This window comes from Mesocricetus auratus, unplaced genomic scaffold (assembly GCF_017639785.1).
Source record: "Mesocricetus auratus isolate SY011 unplaced genomic scaffold, BCM_Maur_2.0 Super-Scaffold_100004, whole genome shotgun sequence".
Taxonomy (NCBI): Eukaryota; Metazoa; Chordata; class Mammalia; order Rodentia; family Cricetidae; genus Mesocricetus; species Mesocricetus auratus.
The window spans coordinates 104,405,880-104,417,577 of record NW_024429189.1 but is presented as its reverse complement, the minus strand read 5'-3'; positions in this window follow the sequence as shown (position 1 = coordinate 104,417,577).

Genomic DNA, 11,698 nt, shown 5'->3' with positions numbered 1-11,698 from the left:
AACAAAGAGTCCTCATACTTGGCACAAGCTTTAAGTATGAGTCTGACAATGCACTTGCTGTACTCATCTGCACTGCTCTTAGTGAAATTGTTTCTGACTTGTGCTCTTTTGCATCAGATGAATTGGAAACAAAATAAGCTATTGATTTTCCAAATCTGCAAGTCATTGATGCACTTTAGAATGCTAACAATCAGCAAACACTGCAACAGAGTTATCTATAGCATATTCCTTTGGACATGACAAATAAAGGTCATTTCAATTCCTAAGGTCTGTGTCAACAGGGTTCAAACAATGCCTGAAATAAGAAGGTAAAAGGAGCTGCCAGGTGGGCCAATGGGAGTGGAAGGGTATCATGAGAAAAAAACGTTCAGATTTCAGAAATAAGCAGTGTCTGGTGTAAGGTAGTAGGGCAAGGCTCACTTTATTACTATTATTTTTGTGTAGGAGGTCATGGGCCATTCAAGGCAAGAACTAGTTTCAGTAAGGAATGGGAAGCATGCCAGCAGCCCTATTGTAACCTGAATGTACACCTCGGCAGCTCTGTGGTCTGGAAAACACTTTGGAGCCACTGCAAAGCACTCAGAATATCCCTACTTTTGATTGTGTCACCACCCAAGGTGATCCTTAGAGATCAGAGATTAGAGATCAGACATGGCTAATTCACAGAAGGCCTCTACCTTACTCAGACACTACATATAAATCTAAAATCATATACTCCCTGAGAAAAAATTCGACTTTTGGCACATTAAAAACTTTCCAAATTCTAAGGGCAAATGTTACCCGCTGAAATGAAATTACACATTTCTTCAGCATGGTTCCAAATAATAAAGTGTATAAAATAAACTATGAGGCCATGACCCAATTTCACAATCTCTCCACAATAAATTCACATGATAAATTCCTCAAATGACATCAGCTACTAAAAACACCTTTGAAAGAAAGAAAAGGTAGCCTTCTTTAATAATCTGATGATGTTGTTTATAGAACATAAATTTTACAGTACAATTTTTCTGTTTTGCAATAAAAAATTATTTTGACCTCGATTCACCCAGGTTGGTAAAAAGAAAAACAAACAAACAACAAAAACCCCAATTTCTAAACATAAACTAGACTTTGAAGGAACTTTTGACTTTGTGTCAGATTTTTTATTGAATTGGTAGTGTTGGATCTAGGCAGTCATAATTTTTGTATATCCAATTAGATTTCTGTTAATTGTGTATGTCTGATTTCTATGGCAAAGAAAAGCAAAAATACCTTTGCATTTCTTTTAGAGATCAGGTTTAAAATGTTGCTTTTGCAGCATTGTAACACCTTAATTAACCCAATTATTGAAAACAGGGGATGTTTATATTTAGAATTTTGGCTAAATGAAATTAAACCAGGAACTCATTTTTTCCAAACATTTTAAATTAAATCATGTTCTGAAAAATATTAAGTAACTAGTAGCACACTGTGGAACCTTTCCTTCCACTTATGGTATAGGACTGTCAGAAACATGGGTTCAGACTTACTATATATTCATATAGTGTGTATTTTCACAGTTGTGAACATTCTCAGTAACCTGTAACTCATTCCTATATGATGGTTTCTTTGTTCTAGGTATCTTTCTGAATTTTATGTGTGCTACCATATGTTTATATTATACACACAGGTTCACATTAATACACTTAGTCCTTAAGCTTCCTATTTTACAGATAAGACACGGAGGGTCTGAAACATTAGAAATCTGCTCAGGATGTGGTTTGTGCATGGAAGAAGCAGGTGACAATCTGAGCCTGATGACCTCACCCACCCTTTGCACGTTTACTATTTAGTTTGTTTGATTTCAAGAGACAGAGTATCTCTGTGTATCTCAGACTGATCTCAAAGCAGATACTCCATGCATCTCTGCCTCCCCAGTGCTGCATTAAAAGTGTATACCACCATACCTGTCTATTCTCCTAAATTGCTTAATGGCCACCTGAAACCAGCAAGTCTGCACTTTATTTTTTTTTTATTCTACGAGGCAATTTCTAGGGAAATAGGTCCCGGGGAGTTTGGGAGATGCCGTTTGGTGGTTTGGGAAGCAATAATAGTGACTCAATATTTTTCTTTTATCATGTTCTTTATCTTGGACCAGTCACTTTGGGCTTTGACCTTCCGTTTCTTTTAAAATTAAGGATTCAACACAGATTGGAGATGTCCAGTCACTTTCATCCTCATGGGAACTCTGAATACTTGAAGTGTGGCTCGTCTGAATGTAAGGCTCCTAAAGTCCCCAGATTTCCATTTCAGAATGAACAATGCAAAATGCCCCCATTTATATTGATCATGTTGAATTATAATATTTTAGATGTAGAGTTAAGCAAAATGTTAAAATTTTTTCCACTTCTTTTATAATATGACCACTTGACATGTCAAACTTACATATATGATGTAATGTGTAGTTCCCATGATGTCCCCCTTGCCTTGTAACGCTATTGGCAACCACATCAATTTTTCATCCACAGAGCTGCTGACATTTAATAGTGAAGCTGTATTCAATGGAATGGTCACATGGAATTCCAGAAACATCAACTTCACTATTACAATCTTCCAAAGTACTTCAGGAAGCTTTAGAATACAAGAACAAGATCTTGACACTACAAAAGTCATCCAAGTCCACTCTAGGTCATTAAAAAATATTAAATTACTTGCAGATGTTTCTGTGTTGTTAGGAACAAATTGTTTGGTCACATTTCAAACTGAGGTGACAAGATAGCACACATAGCATGGTTTTCTAATACCCACTCCAGTTCTGAAATGGTGTGCTTATGTCCTGTGAAGCACTTCAAACTTGGCCTTACTACAGGATTAAAAGGAAAAATAAACTGCAAAAGTAAGACATTATGTTTGTAAGTTGGAGAATGCCAGCAGTACTGTTACCTGTTATTTTCCTCTTTCTTATTAAGGGAGCTAATAATTTGGGAGACAGTCAACAGTGCTCTCAAAATAGGAAAGTGAACTTAAGGTAACAGATCTAAATGACCCAATCAAAAGTGCAGCTTTGGTATCCCTCAGCTCTACAGCTCCAAGGCTGCTTGCTGTCTTGCATAAGCAGCTGTGTTTTCACCAGCATAGAGGTCTGGCAAGAGGAGTTGCTCTTCATATTTCCACTGCCAGCATTTGTTATAGGTGAGGTGCCTCACGTGGGTGCCAAGGCAAGCCTTAGGCATAGATGGCAGTTTAGATTTCTCTCCTGCATCACACAGTTTGGATGATCAAAATCAGACTTGGTTAAAACATAATTCTTTATAATTCATCTTTTTAAGAATGTTGTGAGGGTAATTAATGCAATATCAGCAGTCAGAAATAGGATAATAAAAATTCAAAAGAGAACTAAGTTCTTATATTGGGTACTATTGTGAATTGTCTTACTAAGTTCATGCAATACAACACAAAAGAATCTTGGAGAAGCAAGGTAGATTTATTGAGTAAAAGGAAGAATGAAACAAATTGTGAAAGTGTTTCATTACCATCCTTCTGATTGCAACACAAAGCTGAATAACAGGCCGGATGCTCCAAACTCATCTCTGTGTTATACTTTGTCTGTTTTTTGATTAAAATACCACACCCAAGGCAACTGATAAAGGAAGAGTTTGCTGGGACTTGTGGTTACAAAGTGGGCATGATGACAACAGTGGGGGTATGGCAGCAGGCAGTGAGAGTAGGAAGCAGAGAGTTCGAGTGTTGTCTTCCCCGTCAGCCGCCTGGGCCCTGTTGTAGTTTCAGCCCCTAAATAACACACAGGACACTATATTAATTATAAGTTGTTGGCAATTTGTTATTGTTTCTCATTGGCTAGCTCTGACTTAATTATTGACCCATAATCGCCAATATATATTTTTATAAGAATTTATCTTTCCGAGAATGCAGACTTGTGTCCCCTATTCCAGGGAATCACATGGTGACGACTCCCTTCACTACATTTCCCAGAATCCTCCTAGACTCCTAGTACCACCTATCTTGCTTCCCTATTGGCCCACAGTGCTTTATTTATATATACACAGGACTTCCCAATCATTCGATTCTGAATAGTCAACTGCAAACACAAATCAGAGAGAACAAGCTGGAAGTTTGGGACTGACTGCTATGAATTTTCAGAGCCCCTTCCCAGTGAAGTACCTCCTTCAGCAAGGCTCCCCCATCCAAAGATCCCACAACCTTCCCAAGCAGCACCGCCATTCAGGACCAAGAGTCCATTACATGAACCTGTGAGATACATTCTTCATTCACACCACTACATTGTTCTACACCTGGGGATTATTATTCTAGTGTATAGTTCTCAGAGTAAGGACCTGGGATCAGCAATACTAACATTCTCTGGGAATGTAGAAATGCAATTCTTGGTCTCACACTAGGCTGCTAAAACAGCTGTGGAGGTGAAGCCCCCAGGATATTACATACAGTTTTGCAGAACCTATGCTACATTTAGTACACTTTTGGGACCATGTTAGACTCCCTTTATTATCTGGGTGGTTATTTGGGGATCTTGGAGGTAGGAGTCCATAGAGAACCTTCTGTGAGCTGTTTCCCTCTCCTGAGCCACCTTGTTCAGAAAGGAGATGGTTCAGAGATTTTGTTACCACTGTGGAGCCCAGAAAATGATTAACTGACATGGGAACAAAAGTATCTGAATCTGTGGCTGCAATGAGGAGACAGATACAGTGTGGTCTAACACTCCAAAACTTCCTCACGAAACTAAACTATATTTATATGTTGTTTACCTGCAGCCGCATCCTGCCTCAGCATGACTCATATTCTCTCCTAATTTCTTTAGAGACCTAATCATTTGGCTTCAACATATATGTACCCTAGCCCTTGTCTCAAGCTCTGCTGCCAGGGAATCTGATCACTTAAGACCATGGAAAACTACCAACAGATGCTTTAGATCTAACAGCAGAATTGAATAGTTGTGACACTCTGTAGCTCACAGAGTCTAAGATATTAAAATAAACGTCTGTTGTATTGACCTCAAACATTAGTCAATATCAAATTGATGAGAGCTATAAGGGAAGAAAAACTGTGTTTACTATGCATTACAACAGAGTGTGCTGCAGTTTTTACTCATGTGTCTCTTTTCAGTTGTACATGTAGCAGCATGTTTGTAACTTGAAATTAACTGTGATGGTAACATTTCCACCAAGGGAGGTGGCAAATGGCACAAAGAAGAACACACACACACACACACACACACACACACACACACACACACACACACACAAATCAGATATTAAACTTGTGCTAGCGTACAACTGACTATAAGCCAGATGTTATAACATAAGAATCAGGACTCTTTAAAGGAAGGTGAGGAGCAAATGGAAGTAACACTGTTTCTGTGTTGAGATTTTCAAGTATATGTGAAAGTGAGCTAAAATAAAAATGGTACTTCCTTTTTAGTTATATAAAGTTTAAATAAGAGTACACAATATCAGTGATGCTCAATTTCTCCTGAAAGCATGGTTTTCAATTATTCTAGCTTCAAGCCTGCATGGACAATGTTCTCTTGTGGCCCACACTTGGATCTGAAGTCTGTACTATACTAGATTTTATGATATGAGATACTACCTTAGCTTGCTTAGTAGATTACTATGCTATTATTGTGGTTATCCTTAGTATGCACCACTTTTAACAGATTCATTTCAGGGTATCTTTGGTCTAAGCATTTCAGTATCCTCCAGCATCCTTATTCTCAGTAACCTCTCTTCTGTTTCTCTTAATAGGAATTGCTAATAGGCTCTGTGAGTTAAGAGTTTAAGTTTGAGAGAAATATGGAAATTGTATTCATTTAAAATAGTAAAGGAACTGGAAAAGAGTAATAGGCATGGGATTTACTTGGAAGGAATGTAGTCACTAGACTATATGATGTCTACATTGGTTTCTACTTGGCTATTTATGTCCCATATGGCCTATGTGTGAACATAAAGAGGAATATAATTAGCAGGATGCTGTAGAAGTAGCAGTGTATAACTTCTAAGTACAAATAATATGGCATAATATGGCTAATGCTTTATGCCTTTGGATAATTCATTCTCAGGGATGCCACCAATCATATCAGGAGGACCCTCAAGAAGGAGGGAACTTAGAAGTGGGCCTTGTTGTCCTTGTTAAGCTCAAACCTACCTAGTTATAGCACACTTGAAACAGTACTTACTCAGTTGAATTAAAAATGGTCACTGTCATCGACCAAACATTCTGGGTAAAATTGTTGAATGTACACTAAGAGACTGATGAATCTCTGATACTGCTTGTCTATACCACCATTGGAACCTATTCTCCTTACTAAATTTTAATCACTCCTTTAGTAATAATTTATACCTTTTAAATGTATTTATACTGTATTATAGTCTTTGGATCTAATTTTGCTTGCATAGATTTCGTTTCACATAAAGCTGTCAGATTCTTATGCCAAAAGAAACAGAAATCTTAATCTTTATGCTTTCTATGTTTGCTTTAATTATGTTACTTAACATTGAGAAAAGCTGCCGAAGAATTTGGGTAAAAGCTCATAAAGTAAAGCACAGTAAGCACTTTAGCATAGTAGATGGCCTTACAATGTAGTTCAAAATACCCAGTAACAGGTAATACATTCTGTTATCCTTGTGATGGGAAAGTCCTGGGTATCTGTCAATAAAGCACTGTTGGCCAATAGGGAAGCAAGATAGGTGGGACTAGAAATTGAGGAGGATACTGGGAACGAGAGACATAGGCAGTTATGATGTAGCTGCCATAGGAATAAGAGGTCCGGACTCCTTTCTTTGGTAAGATAAATACTTAGATTAACCATTATGGGGTAAATACTTAAGTCAGGGATAGCCAGTAAGAAACCAAGAAAATGGCCAACAGCTTCATAATTATATAGCCTCCTGTGTGTTCATTTGGGACTGATGTGACTCTGGAATCAAGCTGGCGAGAAGACAACACACTAAATATGGTTGTCAGGTTGTTAGAAGTGGGATTGAATTTCCATGTAGAATGACAAGAGCTTAAAAGTAATTTTAGAAAAGAAAGAATGGAGAAAAGCATAGCTTGTTAGCAGCATTTTTCTCAGGTGGGCTCTGTTTTGCTAGCAACAAGCAGAGACTCACTCAGCTTGCTTAAGGGAGTCTTCCTGACTCAGCATAAAAAAAACCAGCAAGGTTCTTTTAAGAGGCTCTGCTAACAATTGAATGATGTGCACGAGCATCTGGCAGTGGCAGTGAGCACTTCTCCAAGCTGGCACCGTGCTGCTGGATGTCAGCATAGACTGAGGCGGTAGGCTGGAGTCAAACTTATGCCCGCCATGTTGGAAAGCCAGCAGTTGTTTCTGCTTTAATTTTAGCCTATATAAGACATGTTGCCAGAAAAAAATGAAGTTTTACAGTAAAGTCAGATTCAGATGAAGAAAAATATAAGTAGACTTGGGAGAGTAAAAGAAACAAAATGTTGAAAAAATAAAATTAAAGTAGCTGGGTGTGGTGGCACACACCTTTAATCCCAGCACTGGGAAAGAAAGCATAAACAAGGAGAGTAGCTGGGTGTAGTGGCACACGCCTTTAATCCCAGCACTCCAGAGGCAGAGGCAGGTAGATTTCCAAAGAGAAACCCTGTCTCAAGAAAAATAAATACAAGTAAAAGAAATAGAGTAATATAAGCCACATAAAGATGGAAAATACATAGAAAGTCTGGATACTGTATACTATTGTGTTTTTCAGTTGTTCAGAGGCTACGGAAGAAACAACTGCTGAAATATACTTGATTACAAATGCTGCTAAATCAATCCAACTTATATATTTCAAAAATGCTTTGGCTTCTAACTTTAAATATAAGGACCAGTTACTTGGGAAAAAAGTTTTTGTTTATGTTTCCACAGAAAATGGAAAGCTACGGATTCTTTCCAGGCTTCTGTGATTTGATGAACCAAGACCCCCGGAAGGAGTGGGCCAGATGTTCCAACAATTAAGACAGCTAAGTTGATGCAGCCTTATAGACCACGAAAACAAGGACTTATATGATTTCTGTGTTTTGTCATGATACCCATGGTATGAACAGCACCCCCATCCATCAGGAAGCAGTTTGAAATGAGCTATGTCCAAATTCCCATATTGTTTATAAATCTTTGTTTTCATTTGAATGGGGTTGCTGATAATTGGTTAATGATCATAACCAATCTCTTTTTATTGGTAAAAGGGATTATGGTATGTAAATTAATACTTTGTATTGGTATAGTTTTTCATTTATTGATACAAATTCAAGGTCAATTTTGTGATATGTATATTTCTCCTCTTGTTTAAGTATTGTGTTTATACTGATCTTTTAAAACGTAATGCATAATTAAATAATGACTATAGATAGTTACTTATAATAGTCAGAATGTATAGTTAGGTTAGTTAGGTTTTCTAGATATACAGAGATATATTTGAGATAGATAGTCTTCAAACCTTTCCAAGACCTTCAGAAAATGGCATTTGAAATGGTTTAGAATTTTTCTTGACAATGAGAAATGTCTGCTCCTGGCACATCAATTACCTCTGAGAGGAAGATGGGCATTGAAGAAACTCGTTTTGGAGTTTGCTTTTAACGTGGCAAGATTAGCCATTTGGGCAAGAATCTCCTCGTTTCTGGACTGCTTGACTTTTGCTATATAAACTGAACATGTAGGACCCACAGGAAAGTGATTGCTGAACTCAAACAGTCCTTCAGGGTTCCTGCTTAATGGAAGAGTCTATGAGACTTTCTGCAGGACACAGAAAATGAATGACAGACTGGCAATGCAGATGGACAGTTTGAAATTTCCTGATTTTCTGAGAAGTCTTCCAGACACACTGTGGCCTATGGACCGAAGATGGATGCACCAACGTTACAGAGGAACTTCAGGTGACTGTCCAGGCAGAAAGATGTCTCTGTCAATCCTAGTGTTTATATATTATCCTTCTGTGGTCTTTGATGGAGTTGAAGACAGATAGTTTTCCTTAGTTTTGATAAAAGATAAGCTACATTTAAGACTTTAGACTCACACAGATAGGATAGATAATAAAATACTTTCTTTAAATGTTCATCAGTCCTCCCTCTCTGTCATTGGATTTCTTGAGTTCAGCTCAGTGCTTAGCCGTGGGAGTCTTCCTCTTCTTTCATCAGCCGCTGAATGAAGGTTCTGTTTCCCAGATTCTCTGGCTACAGGATTGTAGGCTGGCACTCCCCAGAGCTATGTCTAAAAACCATATATGAGAGAGTACATGCCATGTTTCTCTTTCTGTGACTGGGTTACCTCAATCAAGATGGTTTCTTCTAGTGCCATCCATTTGCCTCCAAATTTCAGGATACCATTGTTTTTTTCTCCCGAATAGTACTCCGTTGTGTAAATGTATCTCATAAATGAGGGCATATTGGGGGGGGGTGGTTGGTGGGAGGGCATGGGAGGAGGGGAGGGAAATGGAGAGGGACCTGGAATTTACATGTGAAGCAACCTTGTTTCTAATTTAAATTTAAATTTAAAAATAAAAAATATCTAAAAAAAAAACAAAAAACAATCTTACTAAATGTTAATGGATAAAATATTGTAACTATGTTCTTACTTGATAACTGTTCTGTTATTTATTATTTGACTATGTTAAAATTAATACCTTTCTTTTTATTTAGACAGAAAAGAGGAGATGATGGGGAATTCCTGTGTATATGTCAATAAAGCACTGTTGGCCAATAGGGAAGCAAGATAGGTGGGACTAACAGTTGAGGAGGATTCTGGGTTCTGGGAAAGAGAGACACAGGCAGTCATGATGTAGCTGCCATAGGAATAAGAGGTCCTGACACCTTTCTCTGGTAAGAGAAATACTTAGCTTAACAAATATGGGGTAAATGCTTAAGTCAGAAATAGCCAGTAAGAAACCAAGCAAATGGCCAATAGCTTCATAATTAATACAGCCTCCTGTGTGTTCCTTTGGGACTGATGCAGCTCTTGAACTAGGCTGGCGGGAAGACTTCACTCTACATCCTTGGATGACGGACATGAGAAGTTTCACTTGAAGACTTTCACCTTTGGTTGAAGACACATTGCTAATCAGGTTAATTATCTCAGAACCATGGGTTTCATTTCTCATTTTTGCAGTTTCTCTCTTTAGCCTGTGACCTATTTTTGCTTAAAGAATCATTGAATTACCTTACTCTGAAATCTTATGATCCATTTATTAGTATACATGATAAGCTGAACAGGTGATGTTTGTAAAGACCAAAATTCTGGCATTATGATAAACTGTGTCTTGGGTTGATCTATTGGATCAATTCCTGTTCTATTAACCAAAACTGCCCAAACCAGAGCTGCTTTGGAACACAACTGTTTTGATAAATAATACCTACTGTTTGGAACTCAGAATTACCATTTGATATATATGTAGATGAGTATTTAGCCCTTTAAAATGAAAAGGAAAGCCAAACTATTTGAAAATAATTTTCAGATGTGACTCTCCTTCAAAGAGAATACAGACATAGGAACCACAGTAAATGATCAGAAGTTAGCATAAAATATAGTTGAACATCTAATATTGTTAGTCTCCAATGAGTGAAAATTTTAAAATGTGATGTTGGAGAGATAGTTCTGAAGTTTAGAATACTTATTGCTCTTGTAGAGGACTCAGGTTCAATTCCCAAATGGCAGTTCACAACAATATGCAACCAACCATCCAGTTTTATGTGATTCAACACCCTTTCCTGGACAAGCACATGGTGCATATACATACATACATGCAGGCAAAATAATCATGCATATAAAATAAAACAAACAATTCTAAACAAGGGAACATAACACATTTGAGTATATAAGCAACTAAATCACAACTGTTAGAGATTTTTCAAATATAATTTGAATCAAGTACATACTGGGCTTTACATATTATAACTGTACTTGGAAACTACTGCTTTAATGCAATTCAATTCCATTAGTTCAGATTCAGTGTTGATATGAGAAAGCCTGGAACACATTGATTTGCTGATTTAACAATGATGTTTGTAACCCAAATAAACCTGGAGTTGGTGGCACTTTAAGAAGTACAAATTACTATAAGCTCAAGATTATTTGTGCTGAAATCCAATCAAAAGTAAATAATACTGTGCCCTTGCCGATGGCTTCAGATTTTTAAAGGTGAGTGTGATCCTAAGTTCAGTCTTAAAGAATCACCAGGGGTTCTAATACAAGTTGTGCATGTAGCATACTTTGAAAAATGCTGCTCTCAAGTTTCTTCAGCTGAAAGAAAGTCTGTGACAGCCACTTCACTCTGAGAGCATTGGCACTGTTTCATGTTGCTCTTTCCAGAACCTTCTATTCACTTCAGTCTTTGCTGGAAAATAGGTAGTCTAAGTTACTGCTCCAGAGTTCTTTCATGTGTTCAGTCAAGATAGTTGGCAGTGGCCTTTAAATAAGCCAGGTATTGTAAAATCTGAGGAAACCTGGAAAAGTAAATTAATTTTTATCACTACAACTTTTCCCAGATGTCAGCTGAAAGTTTCCACAAGAAAAATTACTTCTAACCTAGTAGTAATTTTTATTGGAATAATGGAAACATAAATTTAACTTGCCACTCTTGTTGATTAAACAGACTTCACTAGCCACCCACCGTGTCATCAGAGGCTAATACAAACAAAAGGCCCCCAGGGAGAAGTATGGTAGGAGCTCGATGCCCACTCAGGTGCCAATTATTTCACGAATCTT